The sequence below is a fragment of the Neofelis nebulosa genome, chromosome 1 (assembly GCF_028018385.1).
Source record: "Neofelis nebulosa isolate mNeoNeb1 chromosome 1, mNeoNeb1.pri, whole genome shotgun sequence".
NCBI lineage: Eukaryota > Metazoa > Chordata > Mammalia > Carnivora > Felidae > Neofelis > Neofelis nebulosa.
Window position 1 is genome coordinate 48,528,562 of NC_080782.1, and position 24,799 is coordinate 48,553,360.

Below are 24,799 nucleotides of genomic sequence, written 5' to 3' on the forward strand. Positions count from 1 at the left end.
TTACTCAAGGAAAAACTTACCAATGTTTTCTCTAACTCCAAAAGAATCTACACTTTCTTCCAGTGGTTAAATTGCATAGAGCAAGATCCAGGAGTCCCAGTCAGCAAGTAAAATAATAAAAGCCACCTTACTAAACTCTTGTATTGTTTTCAATGAATTGTCTCTGTATATATTTGAGGAAGTAGAGGTCTATGTAAACTATCCTATTATCTGCAAGTCCTATCAGTTTTATTTCCTTCTTTTCACTTTTCTTTAAAATCTCTAGTTCTATTATAAAGGCTGGGAATCCAACATCACTATCGAGTAGTACACTGATGGTTGGCATGTGCCTCATTCCGAATTTTAAAGAGAATGTTTCAGGGGCGCTTGGGTGGCTCAGTCAGTTAAGCGTCCGACTTCGGTTCAGGTCATGATCTCTCGGTTTGTGAGTTCGAGCCCTACGTGGGGCTCTGTGCTGACAGCACAGAGCCTGGAGCCTGCTTCAGATTCTTTGTCTCCCTGTCTCTCGGCCCCTCCCATGCTCATGCTCATGCTCTGTCTCTCAATAATAAATAAACATTAACAAAAAAATTTTTTTAAAGAGTGCTTCTAAGACTGAACCATTTATGACAATGTTTGCTCTGGTTATTTTTTTCAAAAGATACTGTTTATCAGGTTACAGAACTTTTTGTTTCTAATTAGAAACAACAAATGGTAGGGTTTTTGTTTTGTTTCTCTCCCCCTAAATGCATGTTAAATTCTGTCATGTTTTTGGTACCAGCTGAAATAATCATGTGATTTTTCTTCTCTTTAAATCCGATATTGTGAAAAGCATTTATGAATTTTCTAGCAATAAGCCACTCTTGCACAATTGGGAGCAACCCAATTCTCGTGTGGTTATTATATTACACTAATGGGTTTATTTTAGTAAGCTTTTAGAAGGAACATCTAATTTTTCTTTCTTGTGATACTTTGATAAATTTGGTGTCAGTCTCCTATTGAATTGTACCTCCTTTTCTGTTAATTGAAAACGTATGTGTGAAATTTGGATCTGTTCTTTGAGATTTTGGTAGTACTCATCTGTAAAATCACCATCTGATTTTGTTTTCAAGGAGTGGAGGTGGGTTCCTAAATAAGTTTCATTGAATTATTTTTCCAGATATTCCATTTAGGTTTTCAAAATTATTGACATATAGTTACAGGTAGTGTTTTTCTCTCTCTCTCTCTGCCTTCACTACTCTCATTTTTTTGTTTTGTTTTGTTTTTGTCACTCTATCCTGTTTTCATTCATAATAGTTTCTTTTTCTCTTTCCTGATCTATCTTGCCAGAGGTTTATTTTGTTTTTTCCAAGCATCAGCTTTTGGCTTTATTGATCTTCTGCATTCTGTTTTATTAATATCTAGTATTTACTACTTCTTTCTTCCTGTTTTATATTCTTATTTTTACTAAAATTGTAGGTCAGACACCCAATTCAATAATTGAGACTTCTAGTATGTAATTTTTTGCAGAAGTTTCACGGAGATATAATCAACATGCAATAAAATGTACAAATCTTAAACATTCCATTCAGTGAGTTTTGGAAATTAAATATACCTAAACAAAGCTATAGAACATTTTTTTCCTCCAGAAATGTTCCTTCAGTCCCTTTCTAGTCCTACCTCCTCAGGAACACCCACACAGAATATACTCATTTATGTCTTGCTTCCCTCACTAGACAGAATGTTTTGGACAAAAACACCCAGTTGTCGCAGCTATCATTCTTCTTTTTCTTTATTATCCGCTACAGTTCCATTCTATAGATACATGACACATTGTTTGTCTTCTCTCCTTTTGATGGATATTAGTTTGTTTCCAGTTCTGGGCAATTTTGAATGAGTTTGCTATAAACTTGTTATCTAGTATTTTGGTAGATGCACATTTTCATTTCTTTCGTGTAAGGATCTAGGAGTAAAACTGCTGGGTCAGAGGGTAGGTTGATCCTTAAATTTTTAACAGTGGTTCTCAGGCTATGGTCCATGGACCCCTGAGGAGCATCAGACTATTGTAGGTTTTTTGTGATAATTCTAACATGATGTTTACCTTTTACACTACTGATACAGAAAGCAATGTTGGGTAAAAAATGAATGGAGCCTTAAGTACTCATGGTAATCCTGCATTATTCTACACCAAACACTCTTTTTAGTATAGCAGTTTCAGTTAAGAATGTTCTTGGGGTGCCTGGGTGGCTCAGTTGGGTAAGCGGCCGACTTCAGCTCAGGTCATGATCTCATGGTCCTTGAGTTTGAGTCCCGCATCAGGCTCTGTGCTGACCCCTCAGGAACCTGGAGCCTGCTTCGGATTCTGTGTCTCCCTCTCTCTCTGCCCCTCCCCCATTTGCGCTCTGTCTCCCTCTGCCTTTCAAAAATGAATAAATGCTTAAAAAAATCTTTAAAAAAGAATGTCCTTGATGAATCAGTAAAAAATTATTAATTTTATTAAATCTCTACTTTAGATTACTCATATTTTCAATGATTTGTACGATGGAATGGTATTACACAAAAGGCACTTCTGCATACCAAGGTATTCTGTTGAGTTCAAGGAAACATAGTTGTGCAATTGTTTGAGTTACAAGCTGAACTAGCTAATTTTTTCATGGAGCATCATTTGTTATTTACACACAGACATTATTCAGACTTGGATACATGGCAGATATTTTCTTTTAAATTTGTTTATTTAATTCTTTTTTTTTAAACTTATTTTTTAAGTTTATTTACCTTGAGAGAGAGATTAGGGGAGGGGCAGAGAGAGAGGGAGAGAGACATAATCACAAGCAGGCTCCGTGCTGTCACCTCAGAGCCTGATGCAGGGCTTGAACCCTCAAACTGTGAGATCATGACTTGAGCTGAAACCAAGAGTCTGATGCTTCACTGACTGAGCCACCCAGGCACCCCCAATATTTTCTTTCTAAAAATCTTATATTAAGCTTATTTTCAGAGAGAGAGAATGAGTAGGGTAGAGGTAGAAACAGATGGAGAGAGAATCCCAAGGAGGCTCCATGCTCAGACCAAAGCCCGGCACATGGCTCAAACTTGAACCATGAGATCATGACCTGAGCCGAAGTCAAGAGTCAGATGCTCAACCATGAGCCACCCAGCCACCCCAGATATTTTCTTGTAAACGAACAAAGTAAGTCTGTCACTTTACGGAAAATAACTGGCTGTGTTTGTTGTTAGTGAAAAATTGGAGCTTCCAAACAAAAATTAGAATTTCAGAAAACATGTTTTAGCCATGAGCTTAATAACATTTCAGGATTATGCTCTTTTCTGATGAGATTAGTGGTAGTATTAACAAATGTGATATCAAAAGATTGTGTAATTTGGAAGATCCACATCATTCAGAGGACTAATGTTTTCCAAATGGTCACTGCCTAATGTTACAACATCATGCATGAGATAAAGTTCAATCTATATAACAAGATAGACCAATGGCTTTTAAAGTAACTGACCACAAAAGTTTATTGACGTGGTTTGATTCCACTTTCCAAAATCTGCCCCTGGATGTTGGTTTAGTGACAACAAAAAATACCCACAATTATCTCAAAAAGGCCATTAAAATGGTCCTTTCTTTTCCAATGACTTTTCTATTGTAAGGCAAGATTTCCTTCACACACTTCAACCTAAAATAACATCAAGAGAATGCAGAGAAAGTTCAAAGAATATAGCTGTCTACTCTTAAGCCAGATTTTTAAGAGATTTATAATCACGTAGAACTTTTATTAATTCTTTTTGTTTTGACATATACTGCATAGTTCTCATTAAAATATTAAATATGTTGTCATTTCAAGTGCACTGATAAGGAAATACTTAAAATTTTTATGTTATAATTTCTAATATGGTAGCTATTGATTTATAATTACTGTATAAACAAAGGCTCTGGGCTTCTTCATAATTAAAAGAGTAAAAGGGTCCTGACTAAAAATTTCAAGGAACAACTTTTTATAAGAACCTGCCAAACTAGTCTTACTTGTGATTGTACCATTTTATATTCTTATCAGCAGTTTATGTTTCTTTCTATATGTTCTCCAACATTTGCTATTTTTCTTTAAACACTAAAAACATTCTGGTGGTGTAAAGTCTTATTTTATTTTGTTGTTTTTTTTTTTTTTTTTTTTTTTTTTTTTTTCTTTCAACGCTCTTTATTCATCCTTGGGACAGAGAGAGACAGAGCATGAACGGGGGAGGGGCAGAGAGAGAGGGAGACACAGAATCGGAAACAGGCTCCAGGCTCCGAGCCATCAGCCCAGAGCCTGACGCGGGGCTCGAACTCACGGACCGCGAGATCGTGACCTAGCTGAAGTCGGACGCTTAACCGACTGCGCCACCCAGGCGCCCCAAGTCTTATTTTATTTTGGTTTCAGTTTGGTTTTCTCTGATTGCTAATGATGTTGAGCATCTTTTCATCCCTAATAGCCATTCCTATAACCTTTATAATTTGTGTTTTCAAGTTTGTGCTTATTGTTTTATTGGATTTGTCGCTAATTTATTGTTTTGTAGAGTTTTGTGTCTATTCTGGATATAACTTTTTCTTTAGACAAGTTGTATAAATGTCTTCTTTCCTATTCTATACCTTACCTACTCATTTCCATAATGATACCTTTTGAGGAGCAATATTTTACATTTTGACTAAGTCTAATATATATATATATATATATATATATATATATATATATATATATATATTTTTTTTTTTTTTTTTAGGGTTTCTGTCTGTCTACTCAGACATCACAAATGTATTATTTATTTTCTCTAAAAGCTTTAAGGTTCTCAGGTTTCTATTTAGATTGGTGATCCATATTGAATTAACTTTTTATGTATGGAGTAAGAAAAGAGACAAGAATTTTTTTTCGTATACCTGTCCAATTTTTTCTAGCAATAGATACATAACTTTTCTAATTGAATTGATGGTAACTTGAATTGCTTACGCCTGTTCTTTATTTTTGTATGCATCTATTTTATATTAATACACATGGTCTTGTGTATTGTAGCCTTTTAACAAGTTTTGAAATCAGAGAGCCTAAGTGATCTAAATTTGTTCCTTTTTAAAGACTGTTTGGTTATCCAATATTATTTGCATTTCCAAAACAATTTTTGAATAGTTGCTGAGTGCCAGCTTTCAGAGTTGAATCCCCCCAAATTGAGTAACTTTCCATGGTCACTTAGTTATCTGTTGAGGCCACAATAGGATGAAGACTTCTCAAGCACACGGTGTGTTTGGTAAAGGTAAGACTTGAGAGCCTGGAGCCAGAGGACCTAGGTTGAATTTTCAATGCTCCACTTATTAGCTGTGCAATGCAAAGATCGTCACTTCCTGTCTTGAAGCCTCAGTGTCCTCATCTGTGCAATAGAGATAGTGACAGTACCTCCTAGGGTAGGACTGTGGGAAGAACCAAGTCACATTGAGCAGTGAGAGCACTTTATAAAGCACCTGGTACTCAGTAAATGTTAGCTGTTGTTAGTTTTGGTCCACAGTTGCCTAGATGGTGGGAGACACGATGCTCTTTTCTTCATACTGCCTTTATCAAAACAAAACCCAAAAACACCAACAGAAAACACTGGTGGCGGCGTTGTCTTCTCCTCCTCCTCTTCCTCCTTCTCCTCCTCCTCCTCCTCCTCCTCCTCCTCCTCCTCCTCCTCCTTTTTTTGGTAAGTTTATGTATTTATTTTGAGAGAGAGTAAGTGCAAGAAGAGAGGGACAGGAAGAGAGGCAGAAAGAGAATTGGAAGCAGGCTTTATGCTGTCAGCGCAGTGCCCCACATGGGGCTGGATCCCCTGAACCCTGAGATCATGACCTGAGCCAAAATCAAGAGTCCAAAGCTTAACTGACTGAGCCACTCAGGCACTCTGCTCTTCCTTTTTAATATCAACCTAATACAGGCAACAGTTGAATAACATTAGATTTAAACATGTTGTCTCCATCACTGGCATTGATAAAGTAGCTTAAGTTAAAATAAGGGATTTCTAATGGAGGTAACTTTTGGAAGGAAAGGGACCCCTCTCAACTCCTCTCAAATTACTCCACAGATGTAAACACCTGCTCTAATTGTCATCCCTGTGAAGAGTCCATGGGTAATAGCTTTTTGAGAAAAATATTTCCAGTGCCAGCATGTTTTTAGAGAACAACAAGGATAGAGATGTTGTATCAGAACTGACTTGCCCTAGAAAGCTCTTGGCACTTAGGACTGAGATTCCGTGAACCTTTTTTGTTGGGAAAAGGATTTCCATGCTACCATCCTGCCTGGATGAGTGTTGGATCTTGTCTAGGCAGTCCACTTTTTCCCCAACATTTGTTTTGGTCTTACTAGATTCCAGGCAAAATCTTAATCTCTCTGAAGTAGGGCTTTCTTATCCTGGGATCTGGGGGGAGGCCTGGGCAGGGAGGAAAGGGTGTTAAAATATATATATATATATATATATATCCATCCCCCACTGGCATAGTATGTAGCTTTTATCACATACTTGAATTAGTCTGTTTCCAAAATATTAAAAAGTAATATTTTGGAGTGTCTTTTAGCTTAAGAATAAAAGACATGTATGTATGTGTGTGACTTTATGTTTGCCAAGGAGAACAGTCCTTGGAAGCTATTTTGGTAAATAGACCATGATCCAACAGGCATGTCCCAGAGAACGTGATGGATTCCTCCTCATCCCTTGCTCATAGTCTAAAGTTAGCATGCTTTTTGCAGCAGCCCCTCAGGGAAATTTTGCAACAGGTGCAGTGGGTAAGCCTGTGAGTTGCAATATTTTCCAGCTAACTTCTGCGCAGGCAGAACGCCGTCACAGAATGTGACTTACGGCAACACATGTCTAAAAGAGAAAGGATGAGATTCAATTTAAAGTTTTGTTTGATTTTTTGCAGCAAAAGCAAAATCCCACTTGACTTTAGTTCCCTACTGTAACGACATCCACAAGAAGAACACAGGTGCTTGGTTCCAAAGCTCAGGAACGCCTTGGATTCTTGCGAAGAACTGAGTTCTTTTTTGCTTTCTGCTAAAGACAGTCTATTTCTGTTTCTTGGCAATAGGGTGTTTGCTTGCTTGCTTGTTTTTAATGTTCAAGACTCAGGAGAGATTTGATGCCAGTTGCCTTTTAGATCAGGGGAAGGCAAACTATGACCCAGGGCCTATTTTTGTAATAAAGCTGTTTTTGCTTTGAATACAGCCACATCCATTTACTTATTGTCTCTTGCCACTTTAGAGCGCTATAATGGTGATGTTAATAGTTGCAAAGAGATGATATGGCCTACAAAGCCAGAAATGCTCAGTTTGGGGCCCTTTAGAGAAAAATGTTTTCTGACCCCGTTTTAGAGGGTGAAAGATAGCCCTAGAGGAATTTGACTTTTTCTTTCCTTAGACCTTTCTTAGAATGAGCTCTTCTAGCTTCTCTGCTTAGAAGAATCAGAAAAGTGGGGTCAGTGAGGAGGATGTCAGAGTGAGGGAAAGCTAGGGAGGACAGCAGGACGTAGGATCATTTACTTCTTTTTACCCACATGTCTTTGTTCAGGTTGACAAGTCCTAGGGTCCCCTTCTTTCCTTAGCATTCCCTTAACTTGCAAGAAGCAAATGCAAAATAATTGCTGTGCTTGTTATATATATTTATAGTATGTCTTTCCTCACATATAGAAGAAAGAACAAAAACACCAGCAGGCTGATTTGAACTCATTTTTCTTGCAAGTCAGTAGGGAGCACTGCCAAGATTAGTGTGAGAGAGAGCTTTTGACAACATGGGAATCCCCCTCCCAGCACATTGTCAGCTCTCAGATGCCTGTGACTTCTCGCATTTTGGATCAATAGGGCAGTCTTCGCCAAAATAACTTATTAATCGGGTGCTTGTGTAACTCTGTGATGGGATCTTTCCATTTTATTGCCTGAGCTAAATTTAGTTCTCCTCTGACCTTTCAAAGGGTCTAATCGTCTAGAAGAAAATAATTTTTAGCACCCTTTCTACAACTGGGAGAAGAGTTGTCTTGGTTATTTGCCATGCAAGACACTTTGAAATTTTGGCTTTGGAATTTTTTAAAGTGGGAAAGGACTCAGTGCTGGCCAGTGGAGGTGAGTCACTTGGGGGTTATCATAGGATCCCAGAAGAGTGAGAAAAAAAACATTTTTAAAAAAGTCCCTGTAGCTAAAATTAGCAGCCCGAGTGCTGCTGCTGCTGCATTTGTAAGGTTGTCATGTTCTCCTTGGGATTGTAGGGAAATAGGAGACCCAGTTCTGTCCTCAGTGAGGATTGAACATAATTTCAAGGCTATGTACAACGTGGGTCAATCGGGTCATGTTGGAGCCCCATTGGCATCCCCAAAGTGTGACACTGGCCTGGGTGTGGGGATGCTGCTGGGGGCCTGCTCTGAGTGAGTTAAAAACCTAACTTCTACAGTGGGTCCCTAGCAGAAGAGAGAGACCTATTACCTGGACCAGGCTAGGACCATGGGGAGGGGATAAGACTCTTGTTTCAGACACAGAGTTTCAGGGGATGCCTAAAGTTCAGATAAATCCTATTTTAATGCCATATTTTTAAGAATTGTTAATGTCCCCCAAACGTTTTCTCTTTCTCTCAAATGGTTGTGAACAGATGCAGCCACACGGGACTCTTTAATGCAGTCATGTTCTTTATTAGCAGAGTTCAGTAACTTTTTACACTTGGTTCAAAATACAAGAGGTTATATTGGTAAGTGCTTATAGGAATGCACCATTTTCCTTTGCCTGAGAGCCCTGGCTGATGCTGTCAGTACAAACCGGTCCTGCTCTTAGTTGGACAAGCGAAACACATAGATCAAGAAGAATATTCAGGGCGGATCAGTTGTTGAAGCGTCTGATTCTTGATTTTAGCTCAGGTCATGATCTCATGGTCCATTTGTGACATCGAGCCCCTGCCTCAGGCTCGCTGACAGTGGGAACATGTCTAACAGAAGAGGAACATGTCTAACGTGGGGGAGACATGGCCAGTCAAGAAGTTTCCCCCACGTTAGACATGTTCCTCTTCTTTTCCTGTGGCCCTGAGGCCCCACAGTCTATATAGCACTGCAAGCTCAAATACCTATAGAATTAGAGCAAGTTTTGCAAATGGGAGAAATCAGTTTGGCAAGAACTATATTAAAGGATGTTGTGTGACTGCTACTCAGGTCCAACAAAAGTGTCAGCGGACTCAGGAGCCCAGTGTTTTGGACTTGCTATTTCTTTAGGTAAAAGAAACGTCCTGATTGTAAAATGCTGACAACTAAAGCAAAAAATAACTCAAGCCAAGTAAAACATATGTGAAGGCAGAGTTGACACCTTGTCTTAACCCTTTGCTCCCCCAGCTCTGACCCCCTCCTTTGGCAAGGATGGGGAAGGAGGGAAGCTTTCCATCCTGAGGGTGCCAAGAGTGCACAGAGGATGGTCTAAAACAACGTGACTTTTCTCGTCCCTTTACAATGTCTCTTTTTCAAATTGATAGTGTACATACTGTATGAGGACAGGGTACATGTGTATAATTTATAAATAAATACTGGTATGTTGGAGATACATGCTTCAGACACTGGAAGTGGCACACCTAAAGCAAGTGAGGAGGGGACCAAGGTGAATGAGATGAGGTCTTCGCAGTGCCTGTGTCTCCTGGTGCTGGCGTGTCTCTTACACATCATGATGCTTTCAAGAGTGTCTCCTCTTTTTATTTTCATTCTTATTTAAGTTTTTAAATATTTATTTTTGAGAGAGAGAGAGAGAGTGAGCATGAGCAGGGGAGGAGCAGAGACAGAGAGAGACACAGAATCTGAAGCAGGCTCCAGGCTCCGAGCTGTCAGCACAGAGCCCGACGTGGGGCTTGAACCCACAAACCGCGAGATCATGATCTGAGCCAAAGTCAGATACTCAACCGACTGAGCCACCCAGGTGCCTAGAGTGTCTCCCCTTCTTTATTGGGTAGCGTTACCAAAGACTCCACCTTGTTGTGCTAGCTTCAGTATGTATGCACCAAGTTCTGGGATGGAAAGGCAGTAAGGATGGGGAGTGACCAAACATTCTTTCCTAACTGGCATGCTTGGAATTACTTTTAAGGAATGAAAATAAGTTTGAATGAGCCATCCCTAACTCTGCTCATGTTGCCCCTTCTTTGTGAATAGGTGTCACTGTTGAGGTGCCATATTGGTTCAGTCAGTGGCTTGAAAATGTAGCAGCACTCAGTGGGCTCTCCGAAAGTAAAACTCCTTGTCCAAACCTCCAATAAAACTGCATAACTATGATTTATTCAACGCTTGGTGCGCAGGTGCTGTCCTAAATTCTTTATGTACGTTGTAATTCTTAAAATCATCATGTGTCCGTTGGAGGTGCTATTCCCGTTCTTTAAGGTGGTGACACTGAGCCTCAGAAGGATGTGACTTGCCTGAGGTCCTGTAGCTAGGAAGTGGTTACCACCCAGCTCCACCAGAATGTCAAGCCTATCTCAGAACCATTTCATTCCATCATCTTCTATGTCCCAGCTGACTCAGTACCAGACATAGACCCCTAGGTGTGTGGCAGTTGACACAGAATCTTTCTGGTTTCTAGGGAGGCTTAACACCTTTTGGAATATTTTTCTAAAAGGCGCTTTCATGTGGTTATTAGATACCAAACAGGTCACTTACAGGCAGGTAAAAATGACAAGAGAAGACTGGCAATATTCGTTTGTTTTTATAAAAGTCTTTGATTTCAAACCTGCAACCAAAGTTTTTAATTTCTCATCAGGGTAAATATGTTCACCTTGAAAAGGATGTGGTAGCTTAGCACCCTGTATCAGTTTCTCCCCCTTTCTGGTATGCCTTTGAATGCTGCTCAGGTACCTTTCCCAGATTGTCATGTGTACCACATTTCCCCAGTATTTTTTTTAAAACAACTAAGAGCAGTTTTAAACCCTCTGTAAAAGTTTATAGGAACTCACTGTCCTCTTTTAATGGTGTCAGAGTATATATTAACTCATCATAGTTTCTACAAACATTTTTAGTGAACCTCATACTGTTCAAGGAATGAGGGCTCTTGCCCCAGTGGGCTTACACTTTAGTAATGGGAATGAGAAATGAGTCCACTTATAAATGGGCGATAGATATGTATGATAAAATGTATGCAATGTCAGCTCACAATTTTGCGCATCAACAGTAGTGATGTAATAACATTCTAAGGCATGGATGTGCCAAAATTTACATGACATTCCTCTAGCAATAAACAGGTGTTTTCAGGTTTTTGTTAATAATGCACGAAGCATTGATTATCCTTGTGGATACCCCTTTCCTTCCATGTACAAATACATGGTTGTGAAAGAACTCTGAAAAGTTATAAAATGGTGGGTTATGCTGTTTATAAGAAATTAATACCTCACGGTCATTTGGCCTTATCCTATGTAAGGTCCTGTCACGCTATGACATTTTTCTAAGATTTAATACCTTAAAGGATTTCGGTTCAGAGGGTAAGGAAACGGAGAGTGAGATGGGTCACAGCCCTGGGCATATGTCATCCACCCCAGGACATTGTCTCTGCTGGGTTCCAAAGAGGCTTCTTTCCTCCCCTGTCTCTTCCTCACTTTCTCTCCCTGTTATTATTAATGGCAAACTGGCTGCAGTACAAGCAGTGTTATTGTTACCTCTCTTGGCCCTTGTCATAGTTTATTCTGAGCCTGAGGTTTTGCCGATTGTTAGCAGCTAACAGGTATAAAAATAGCCCACTTGTTGTAATGAAGGACATGAAAATGCAAAGCGGGTTGTGGGCTCTCTGAGCTGGCCTATTAGCCTTTGCAGGATTCGCTGCAGAGTATTGACCACAGCCTAATAAAACTTCGGTGAGTAGAAGGAGGATGACAAATGATAGATCAGTTTTACCCTTTGAAGAGGTGAGGAGACCCTGAGTGGTTTTGCAATCAAGCTCATTTATTTCCCTGCCTCTGCTTTGAGAAGTAGCAGGCTGGGTTTTTTCTTTTCTCTGGGATAATTGGGTTGTTTTAATCTCCGTGAGGGACGCTCACCTTTGTGGGCAAGCTGGCATTTGCTATTATGCTGAAGAGATGTAAGGGTGATTGAGAATTAGTGGATCATTCATATCTCCAGTCACTTGTATCTTGTGCTGTGGGTGAGGCGCTGTGTTGTCCCCACAAATAAGGCACGCGTTGTCCCTGACACATGGAACTGTACCCAGATCTGGAAATCTTAAGCATACAATTATATACATGGTAAATGAAGCATTGGACTGAGATGTGTGTTATTGAGGAAAAGAACAGGAGGGTAGAGACAGGGAGAAAAGCAGGGGGTGGGGTGGAAGCATCTAATTGGAACATCAGGGAAGGTGATGCTGAAAGCGAGAAGGAGCCAGTCATGTGAAGAGGGGAGCAAGAGCATTCTGGCAGAGGGGAGGGAGTATGTCCAGGGAATTAAGGTGGAGGAGAGGCCGAAAGAAGGTCATGGTGACTGAGGTATAGGGAGCAAGGGAAGAGGTGACAAGAAGTAACATGCTTGGGTGAGTTGTGGTGAGAGCCTTGGTGCTAAAGCCCTGGGCTATTACTGAAGAGTTTTAGATGCAGGGCGAACATGACAGAATTTTTCCCGGGGGTTCTTCTGGCTGCTCTTGCCTGTGTCCACTGCAGCAGGACTGGGTGGATGCAAGAAAACCACTTGGGAGACTTTCACTATCACAGAGATGGTGAGAGCCTGATCTAGGAGGGCGGTGACAGACATGCGAACAGAAACAACTCAAAATGTGTTTTCTTCTGGCAAAATCAGGAAGACTTGGTGATGGGTTGGAAGTGAGAAATATGTAAGAGGGGGCCTTCTGGGACGTGGGACTCACATCACTATCATTTTATGAGGTAATTCTTGATACAGTCATTTTGCGGCAGTTTCACAAATACTTTACAAATCTATCCTCATGGAGATGGTGGGTTGCTTTTTTTTATTTACGTTTTTCATGGAAGTAGAGCCACACAGCACACCGTGTAATGAACAGTTGATTCTTGAACAGCACAGAGGTTAGGGGCTGACACCCGTATGCAGTCAAAAATGTGTATATATCCTTTAGCTCCCCCAAATGTAACTACTAATAGCCTATTATTAACAGAAACCCTTACTGAAAACACAAACAATTGATTAGTACAAATTTTGTATGTTATATGGATTAGGTACTCTATTCTTACAATAAAGTAAGCTAAAGAAAAGAAAATTAAGAATTTCACTGGGGCGCCTGGTTAAGCTTCCAACTTCGGCTCAGGTCATGCATGACCTCATGGCTTATGAGTTCGAGCCCTGCATGGGGCTCTGTGCTGGCAGCTCAGAGCCTGGAGTCTGCTTTGCATTCTGTCTCCCTCTCTCTCTCTGCCCCTCCCCCACTTGCACTCAGTCTCTCTCTGTCTCTCAAAATAAAGATTTTTTTTTTTTTTAAGTCCATAAGGGGTCGCCTGGGTGGCTTAGTTGGCTGAGCGTCCAACTTGATTTTGGCTCAGGTAATGACCCCAGGGTTGTCAGAAGGAGCCTGAATCAGACTCTGCATTGAGCATGGAGCCTGCTTGGGATCCTCACTCTCTCTCCTTCTTCCCTTCTGTCCCTCTCCCCCTCTCGCCCCCAATCTCTTCCTCTCTCTCTCTCTCTGTCTCTCTCGCTAAAAAACCCATATATATATATATATGGAGGAAGAACATATAGTACTATATTTATTGATACCATAAGTTTATGTCTCTTGTTCATAAGATGAATCCTCTGTCCAAACCTAGCTATATCAATTTTATATGCCACAAAACACCGTAGATGTTATTCATCTTGCTAACACGAGACATCAAAAATGAATAGATAATGTGAAAAATAAACCCATATTTATTTACAAGTCTAACAATTCATGCATTGATGATGAAGAAGCATCCATATGATAACTTTATGGTAGTCTAGTATAATTGTATGATTCTTTCACAGTAGCCTAGTCTATACACTAGTGAATGAATCGTTATAAAAATTTTATGGCATACAGTATTACAGTCATATTCATAATACAGCCCTGGAAGCATTGTTACTTTTTTTTTTTAAAACCACTTACCTGTGATGATAAGCTGATGTGTAGTTTCTCCAATTATGAAAGAAAAAAAGGCATACTGTATGGTAATATAATTCTTTGAAAGCACCGTTATAAAACAGTAATAAAATGAACACATTGTTAATTTTATGTTAAATATCACTCACCTTATACTTGTGGTATATGACAGGCTGTTTACGTTCATACAAGTCTTGCATAAGATGTTCTACGTGATGAATACGTAGGTGGTGGTGATGATGCCGAAATATCTCCTACAGTTCTTGCCGTTCAGTTATTAGATTTTCATGTGAACACACAACTTACACCATGTAAGTTCATTAACTGTACAGTGTGACGATTATTTCCTGTTCATAAAGTGGAAGTGGAACACCATGAAGGTCTGAGAGAGATGAAAGTGTTGTCTTCTTGTTCCAGGGGTGGCAGAGGCAGAAGAGGTGAAGGGCATGGAAAGGAAGGCAGAGGGGCAGGCATGCTAGGTGTAACTTTATGGAAATATAGTATAATTTCTGTCTGACTTCTCTGCTTTTTCATTTCTCTAAAAAAGTTGCTATCTGTACCAATCGTTCTTCTATTAGTGACTTTATTCTTCTATTAGTGGCCCTTACTCTAGATTGGTTCACGTTGTGAAATAAGTCAAAAGATGTCCTGAATAATCAAAACCCTTGCGTTGGAGTGTCTAATGTCATTCTGTTTTCTGACACTGGCTCTTCTAAGTCTTTGTTTTCCTCATCTGGCACTGGCTCAGAAGTAGTCATCCTCTGGTGTACTGTCTGCTAGCTCTTGAATTTATCCCAGGACCATATCTTGAAACCATTCACTCCCACCATTTTTCCATACCCACACTTTTTCATGATTTCGTGATTTCCTTGATTGACTCTTGTAAATCCTGTCAAGTCATATAAACAACGTCTGGACACAGTTTCCTAGCAGGAATTGCTTGGCTGGATGGCTTTCATTGTTGCTTCTGTAACAACAATGGCATCTTCAATGGTGTCATCCTTCTAGACTCACATGATGTCTTTTCTCTTGAGGTTCTCTTCCATATTTCTGGCAATCCTCTCCATAGAGTACCTTAAGAGTCCTTAAGATCCCCTGGTCTAGGGGCTGGATTAAAGACATTGTGTTTGGGGGGGGGGGGGGCGCCTGGGTGGCTCAGTCGGTTGAGCGTCCGACTTCAGCTCGGGTCATGATCTCACAGTCTGTGAGTTCGAGCCCCGTGTCGGGCTCTGTGCTGACAGCTCAGAGCCCGGAGCCTGTTTCAGATTCTGTGTCTCCCTCTCTCTCTGACCCTCCCCCGTTCATGCTCTGTCTCTCTCTGTCTCAAAAATAAATAAACGTTAAAAAAAAAAAAAAGACATTGTGTTTGGGGGCAAGTAGACCACTTCCACACCTTCACTGTTGAACTCATGGTGTTCTGGGTAGCCAGGTACATTGGCTGATACCAAAAGAACTTTAAAAGGCATTTCCTTACTGACAAGTACTTCCTAACTCCAAGGACAAAACATCAATGGAAGTAATGCAGAAAAAAAGATTCCCATTGTCCAGACCTTCGTGTACAACCAAAAGATGGCAGCTGATGTTTGTCTTTTCTCTCAAGGCTTGGGGGTTGGCACTTTATAGATAAGGGGTGTTCTGATCATAAACTCAACTGCATTTGCACAAAACAGCAAAGCTAGCTTATCTATTCTTGCCCTAAATCTTGGTGCTCATTTGCCTTCCTTACTAATAAACATCCTTGTGGCATCCCCCTCCCCAGAACATGACGCTTTTGCTTCCATTAAAAACCTGTTCTGGCAGATACCTTTTCTTTTCAATGATTTTCTTTCTTTCTTTCTTTCTTTCTTTCTTTCTTTCTTTCTTTCTTTCTTTCTTTCTTTCTTTGTAATATTTATTTATTTTTGAGAGACAGCATGAGCAGGGGAGGGACAGAGGGGGAGGTACAGAGAGAGAGAGGGACAGAGGATATGAAGCAGGCTCTGTACTAACAGCAGTGAGCCCAATGTGGGGCTCAAACCCATGAACCATGAGATCATGACAAGAACTGAAGTTGGATGCTCAACCACTGGAGCCACTCAGGCACCCCTCAAAGATTTTCTTAATGGCATCTGAGAACTTGTCTGCTGCCGCTTGGTTGGCAGAAGCTGCTTCTACTGTTGTCTAGAATATTTTAAGCCCAACTTTTTTCTAAAATTATCAAACCATCCTTTGTTGGCATTAAATTCTCCAGCTTTAGATCCTTCATTTTCCTTCTGCTTTAAGTTATCATAAAATAACTGTGCTTTTTCTTGACTCTGAATCTACAGGGATGCCTTTCTTATAGCAACCCTGCACTCACAAAACAAGCTGCATTTTCAATACAAGATAAAAAGGTATATTGCAAAAAGCATAAGGTCTTTGTACCTGCTGGCATGGCAGCAGTGATGGCTTCACAAATTTCCTCTACTTTTTTTTTTTTTTTTTTTTTTTTTACAATGGTCCTTAGGCTGGATCCATTTATCTTGAAATGGCAAACAACTGTAGCTGCAGTTTCAATCTACCAGTGCATATCAAGCAATTCAACTTTCTTGTGTCATGTCATGACTTTTCTCTGCTGCTTGGAGCATTTCCAGCCTCGCTATTGGCAGTTTGTATGTCCAATAGTGTTTTCTAAGGTTTATGCTACTACACTAAACATGATGAAAACTATGCAAGAACTGGGAAGTTTCACTTTTTACTGCATTGGGCAATTAACTGGAGAGAAAAAGGTAAAGATGATTAGCATCACGTGGCATTTTAAGGGGACACTTACAACAGTTGAGCTCCTTCCAAGAGTAACAGCAGATGGTTATGAAATTATTACAGTGGTGCAATTTGTACTCTAGTTAACCTTATGCAGTTATTTACAACATAAGACTGCATCTTCACTGTTACTTACATTTCTCTCAGAAACAAACAGCGACGTGTATGGTTGGTTAAGTATGTACATTTTGATAAATTTTAATTTTTAAATAGAATTGTGTACATGTTATGGTGCCAAATGATAAAATAGACTAGTATGTGCATACGTGGATTCATGACCTACTTTTTACATTTTCAAATTTCTAGGCTGTGTGGTTCATCAGTAAGTTTTCTCAAAATGTCACAGATCTCAAAAAAGTCCCAGTATATTTACTGAAAAAAAGTCTATGCGTAAGTGGACCCACACACATGTTCAAACCCATGTTGTTCAAGGATCAACTAGAGTGAACTTTTCAAAAGTTATGAGCAATATACACCCAACATTCTACTCTGGCACTCTCTTCCATGGTCATGTTGCTTGACTTCGATGTTTCTCTTGCATTCAGAAGAATGGCTGGCCTTGGCAGAGACTGAGTTTTCACTTTGAAGACTATAAAAAAATTCTATTCCATGTATACATTAAACCAGTCATTTTCAACTGAAGGCAATTTTGGTTGGAAACTATTAAAGATTTCTGTATGGGGCACCTAGATGGCATTGTCGGTTAAGCATATGACTCTTGATTTCAGTTCAGGTTATGATCTTGTAGTCATGAGAGGGAGCTCCACATCAGGCTCCATGCTGGGCGTGCAGCCTCTTGAGAGTCTCTCCCTCCTGCTTCCTCTGCACCTCCCTGGCTAGCACTCACTCTCTCTCAAAAAATAAAAAAAATGAATGAATCAATGAATCAATGAATGAATAAGATTTATATGAATAAGCTAGACCGCTAGTGTTGAAATGGAGAAAATTTTGTTCCTCAGAGGACATTTGGGCCATGTCTGGAGGTGATTATCACAACTGAGGAGGTGCTACGGGCATCTAGCGGAAAAAGGCCAGGTAAACATGATACACACAGGGTTGCCCCGCAACAAGGAGTTACCCAGTTGAAAATGTCAGTAATGCCAAGGTTAAGGAAACTTGAACTAGAAGGATATTTACTAGCTTGTCGTTCTGCATGGAGCTAGAAAGGGCTTCACTAGTGTCACTGATCAATCATAGTCCATTATGGTCAGGGTAGGAAACACAAAGGGTCCTAAGTTCTTGTAAATAACCAGAAACCTGTAACATCGTCCCAAGTGTCCAATTCTATAGCCTTTCAAATACAAATTTTAAAAATTACATGTGGGAAATCAAATATAGAGCTGTAGACTCTTAAGAAAAATTTAAATATTTAATTAATAGCTTGCATTTAAAATTTAGATCATGGTGTTAGCAAATCTAGTGCTTAGAGTATACACCTGATAGATACTACTTAAGATTTCTCCCAAATGAGATCTCTACTCTTTTTTCTAGTTGTTAACATGACATCATAAGAAATACTTCCCTAAAATAACCCAATGATGAGATGGGCAAAGTATATAAATAGGTCAAAAAAGAAGAAATTCATAAAACCAACAAACATGAAAAATATATTTGATTTTCTTTCTATATGTTGCTATCTGAACTGGTAAAAAAAAACTGGTAAAAAATGTATTTGAGAGCTTCAGTAATATGAGATGCAAAATCAAAAGTTTTTGCCCATCATGGGGTGTCTGGGTGGCTCAGTGGATTAAGCACCCAGCTCTTGATCTTGGCTCAGGTTATGATGTGACAGCTCCTGAGATTGAGCTCCATATCAGGCTCTCTGCTGACAGCGTAGAGTTGGGGTTCTCTTCCTCTCTCTCTCTCTCTCTCTCTCTCTCTCTCTCTCTCTCTCTCTCTCTCTCTCTCTGCCCCTCCCTCACTCATGTACTCTAAACAAACAAACAAACATTAAAATTAAAACAACTTAAAATTTTGTACATCAAATTCACCTACAGTTTTATTTTAAAAATATATCTAGACAGTAGGAACGGATGTGGTGACTGATGTTTGCTTTTTGTATCCACCAGAATCTGTTTTTCTTTGATTTGGGAACAGTGGTCATAGAAAGTGCTGGGAAAATGCAAGTGCCAAGTTTTTCCATGAGAAAGGACTATTTTATGCTGTATCCAAAGTCATCTTATTAGTGGAAAATACAGAGACAGAAAGTGATGAAAGCAAAGAGGGGCTACCTTCTACATTAATTACCTTGGATAAGAACCTTGAAGAAGCTACTCCAAGGGGGAGGGTGTGGCTGCACATTTTGGCAAAAAGGATGACCAAGTCGTGATGGCAGACCAGGAAATAATCCACATAGGAATCTGCTCTGTGAAATGGTTGGAACCTAATTTATATACTAATTAGTACTATTGAGGAGCATACAAAATAAGGATTATTTTCTTCCTTAAAAAAAATGTTGTACTGCTGGTGTGTTCTCTGAGGCTTTATCTAGTCTTTTCTTTCTCCCAGGTAAGATGAGATGTTGCATTGACCAATATATATCAATTTCAGCAGTTGTTCGTGTTTTAATGAGAATGAAAAATCCACATTGGCCCACAACTGGCAACAGCATTGTGCCCCCAGTTTGCCTCTTGTGATGCTGAGAACAGCTCATCCAACAGATTGGCTTTTCAATGGCATTGTATTAATACGCATCCAATGCCATGATCACTGGAAACCCATAGAGTGTGTCTGATTTGGGAATAGGGGCACACACACATAACAATGTGCAATTAGAGTGGAAACTTTTAAAACATTCACCTACAGGTTTAAGCCTGAAAGGCAGTTTCAGGAATCCTTCCTGAGCTGGAGAGAGAGACTTTTGAATATTTTATATTTCAGAAGACCTCATAATGGCATTTTTGTTTCCTGGTTTTCAAGTTGACGTTTATTCAATGTAATGGAAAGGCAGATTTGGGGAAATGTTCCTTCTCTCTTTGGGTTCTGCAGTTACACAGGGCAAAGAAGAAACAGTTTTAATACTCCACTGGATATTTACAGTTGGATGATATTTTTCTTGTTCGGGGGCTGAATATACCCTGGTGTGCTGTTTTAAAAATCAATCATAGATACATTTACATAGTTAGTACAAGCACAGGCAATTCACAGAAGGGGCACATTTCAGTGTTGGGAAAAAAGAATTAAGAATACAATACCTGCCAGTAGCATTTTGGACCCAATCTGCTTCACCCTTTTTTTTCCCTTTAATGGGGAGAAATTTTTACAGTGAACTAGTTTTCCCACTGCATTGTATTAATTGGAATCAAAAGTCGTTATTAGAGCAAACCTATGGAGTAAGGTCATTTAATTAGGAGGCAGTTCTCAGAAGTAAAGATATAGGTGTTAGTAAAAACTTAATATAGTGATACAAAATGAAAATTTAACCTGTTAATTTATATCTATTCAACATACAGTAGACATGTATGTGTACATACAGAATACTAGAGACTATCTTGATGGAAACAATAAAGGTGGGGGAGAGGAAGAGGAGTTCACATGTTTGTATTTTCCAGAGTGTTACATTTAGAAATACAAATGTTGAGCTTTATTCCCAGCATATTCATTTAGGAAACAGGTTATTAATTTATAAGCCTAGTTTTCCTGATTCATGACAAAAAAAATAATCTGTCTACTTAATTGTTACATCTTTTTTTGCAATGATTAAGATCAAGAAAGGAATGATTAGCCAATGAAAATTTAGGATGCTCTAGCAGTATCGCTAAGTAGGTATCCTATGTGTATGTACATGGGAAAAGGGTTAGTGGTAACAGTGGAAAGGAAGATTAGGAACAAAGTAATTCCTATTTTTAATTCTTTTACTTGAATATAATTTACACACAATGTTACAATAGTTTCAGGTGTAGAACATAGTGATTCCATTTCTCTATATGTTATGCTCACCACAAATGTAGCTACCATCTGTCACCATACAATGCTATTAGAATATCTTTGACTATTCTCCCTATGCTGTGTCTTTTATTTCTATGACTTACTCGTTCCATGGTTGGAAGCCTGTAACCCTCATTCCCCTTCACCTATTTTTCCCATTCTCCCATCTCTCTTTCCTTTGACAATCTTCGGTTCATTCTCCATATTTATAGGTCTGATTCTGCCTTTGGTTTGTTGATTCATTTGTCATTTAGGTTCCACATATGAGTTAAATCATATAGGATTTGTCTTTCTTAGTCTGACTTATTTCACTTAGAATAATACCTTTTAGGTCCATTGTATGTTGTCACAAATGGCCAGATTTCATCCTTTTATGGCTGTGTAATATTGTGTGTGTGTGTGTGTGTGTGTGTGTGTGTGTGTGTGTGTGCGCGCGCGCATGCGCGTATCACATTTTCCTCATCCATTCACCTGTCAATGGACTCTGAGATTCTATTTCCATGTCTTTGCTATTGTTTCCTATTTATTTTTTGAAAAATAGTGACTGCCATGTGCTAGGCCCCATTCCAGATGCAGAAACATGATAGTGAACAAAATAGATACTCCCCCCCCCCAAAAAAAAAGGGTTTCAAGAACCTTATATTCTATGGGAGTGGAAGGATCTTGACAGAAAATAAATATCTAAAGTATGTAGAGTGTCAGATTTAAAAATAATAATAAAGTAGGAAGAATAATATGGAGTGTGTATATGTGCTTTCTAATGTAAACTAGAGGTTACTTCTAGCTTCAGGCATGGCTTGATACAGGAAATAGATCAAGCAATGTAATTCACAGTCTGTTTCTCCATGTTGTGTTGATTTCCTCAGTGTACCATAGATTGTGTCACTATAATAACTCCAAGAGTTCTGAGCTTACATTGTCCAAAAAACTACCAGTTTCAGCAGATAAGGTATCTGTTTTCCTGTAGCTCTAAGATAAACCACACACATGCATCTCATTGTGGTTTGAATCCTACCTCTATAATAAAGTACGCTACCTCTAAATAGAGTACGCTGAATAAAGTAGGACTGAGTCATGTGACCAGTTCTGGTACTCAGTGGTAGAATCAGCCCCAGTCAAACCAAGTAAACTGAAACATGGTAGGGTTCTCTAAGGAAAGTGAGGGCTCTCCTACAAGAGGACGGCAGAATGAGTGAAAGACAAGAGCCATGGGCATCTAATACATTTGGACTCACTTATTAGAATTTTGCTTTCTGAAGCCCCAGAAAATAGAGCCAGAGGTGTATTGCTGTGTGTGTGTGTGGGTGGGGGGGGGGGGGGAGGGCTGTTTATCCTGTGGAGTATCCTATCTCCCACAGTTATCATCATCCTGGAATGTGGTAGGCCCTCAAACTTTTACTAAAGGAATGAGCCAGTGAATACATGAATGACTTAGACACATGATTTTGGCTGCCTTGGTTAAATAATACTTTCTATTATTCTATTCTATTGCCAGCACAAGGAAAAATGTAAGGCAGCTGTATGTATTTAACTGCCTTATAGAATGAGCAAAGAAAAGTAACTCAATTAGCTGTAATTTGGTTGGGTACTATTAGATACTTAATTGAATAATTACTGGTTTGGGCAAAGGGGTGTTTTTATCCTGTACTCTGATTCTCTAAACGTAGTTTATATTCATTCTTAATTTTTTTTTTTCTTGTAGAAAGGGGAAGGACATTCTCTTCCAAAGAGGGAAACTGGTATGCTTGTACCTGTCTACACTGTCTAAGATACTCAATTGAATACTTAAAAATACTTATTTTAATAAAAGTAGATTAAACTGGTAAATATCTTAAGTATGGAAAACATATAATTTTTGGACATTTCTGCACATGATATCATTGTCTGAAATTTCTAGTGTTTTTCTGTACTTCAAAAATTATTTGGAGGTGAGTAAATTAGTGTTGCTAGAAGGATAAGAAGGGACACTTTCTACTATGTCCAATAAGAGATTCTACATTTCTAAAGTTATTCTCCAGAGAACATTGTATCTAATAAGGACATTTTAATTAGAAGCAAATTCACACAAAATGCTTATAGCGGACCATAGTTATTATTTCTTCATGATCATGTAATCCATTGAAAGAAGATGATCGGTATTGGTCCTAAGGACAGAGCCATATAAACACTTCATGCATGCATGGTATTTAGAAACTTAAAAACTAACTTGTATTTTTTTGCTTCAAATTGGGCTCTACTGTGGTTTAACATTATTAGAAGATCAGTCTCGTTCCCCTCTTCTTCTCTTTCTTCTTTTTATTATTGAAGTGTAGTTGACACACAATGTTACATTAGTTTCAGGTGTATAGCATAGTAATTTGACAAGTTTATACATTACACTCTGTTCATCACAAGTGTAGCAACCGTCTGCACCATCCAATGCTATTGCTGTACCTTTAACTATATTGCCAATTCTGTACCTTTTATCCCCATGACTTATTCATTCCATAACTGGGAGCCCCTACCCCTCTCTCTCCTTCACTTATTTTGCCCATCCCCCATCACCCTCCACTCTGGCAACTGCTAGTTTGTTTACTGTATTCATGGGTCTGTGTTACGTTTTCTTTGTTCATTTGTTTTCTTAGGTTTCCTATATTAAGTGAAAACGTGGTATTTGTCCCAATCTGAGTTCTTTCAGGTAGCATAATGCTGTCTAATTCCATCCATGTTGTGGCAAATGGCAGGATCTCATTCTTTTTTATGGCTGAGTAATATTTGATTGTGTATCTGTGTGTGTATACATCCCATACCATACCTTCTTTATCCATCCATGTACCTTTGGACACTTATGTTGTTTCCATATATTAGCTATTATAAGTGATGCTACAATAAACATAGAGGTGCATATATCTTTTTTTGAATTAATGTTTTTGTTTTTCTTTGGATAAATACCCAGTAGTGGAATTACTGGATTATGTTATTTCTGGTTTTGAATTTTCAGGGAAGTTCTATACTGTTTTTCACAATGGTTGTGCCAGTTTGTATTTCCACCAACAGAACACAAGGCCTTCTTTTTTTTTTTCCACATCCTTGCCAAGACTTGTTATTTCTTGTCTTTTTGATAATAGCCATTCCGACTGGTGTGAGATGAGAACTCATTGTGGTTTTGACTTGCATTTCCCTGTTGATTAGTGATGTTGCGCATCTTTTCATGTGTCTGTTGGTCATATATATGTCATCTTTGGAAAAATGTGTATTAGGTCTTCTTGATTTTTAGTTAATTTTTGTTGTTACTTTGTTCTGTGTGTTCTTAATATATTTTGGGTATTAAAATCTTATTAGATGTATCATTTGCAAATATCTTCTATCAATCAGTGGGTTGTTTTTTCACAAATGTTCTGTCCAGAAGTTTTTTTTTTTTTTTTTAAGTTTTGGTGTAGTCCCAACAATTTATTTTTGTGTTTGTTTCCTTTGCCTGAGGAGACTTATCTAGAAAAATGTTCCTAAGCCTGATGTCAAAGAGATGACGGCCTACGTTTTCTTTTAGTAGTTTTATGGTTTCAGGTCTCAACATTTAGCTCTTTAAATTCATTTTGAGTTTATTTTTGTGTATAGTATAAGCAGGTGGTCCAGTTTCATTCTTTTGCATGTAGCTGTCCAGTTTGCTCAGCACCATTTATTCATTTATTGAAGAGACTTTCTTTTCCCCACTGTATATTCTTGCCTCCTTTGTCTTAGATTAATTGGCCATATAAATATGGGTTTATGTCTGGGCTCTTTATTCTATTGAGTTGATCTATGTGTCTATTTTATGCCATATTGTTTTGATTACAACAGCTTTGTAGTATATCTTGAAATCTGGAATTATGATACCTTCAGCTTTGTGTTTCTTTCTCAAGATTGATTATTCACGGTCTTTTGTGATTCCAAACAAATTTTAGGGTTATTTTTTCTAGTTCTGTGAAAAATGACTTTGGTATTTTGTTCGTGATTGCCTTGAATCTGGAGGTTGCTTTGTGTAGTATGAACATTTTAATAGTTCTTCCAGTCCATGATAATGTTTTGTCTTTCCATTTGTTTGCATC

At 38.8% G+C, this 24,799-nt stretch overlaps 1 protein-coding gene across 2 annotated transcripts in view; it reads left to right on the forward strand.

Annotated features, from left to right (window-relative positions):
• Positions 1-24,799, forward strand: part of SGCD (sarcoglycan delta) — a 949,146-nt gene that overhangs the window by 511,330 nt on the left and 413,017 nt on the right. The window contains exon 1 of one of the 2 annotated variants that reach the window (XM_058721215.1): positions 11,776-11,799. The exons of the other annotated variant lie outside the window; for it this stretch is intronic. The gene's annotated coding sequence lies outside the window, so the exon portion shown is untranslated. Of the gene's footprint in view, positions 1-11,775; positions 11,800-24,799 lie in introns of those variants that run through there. 2 annotated transcript variants of the gene reach the window in all.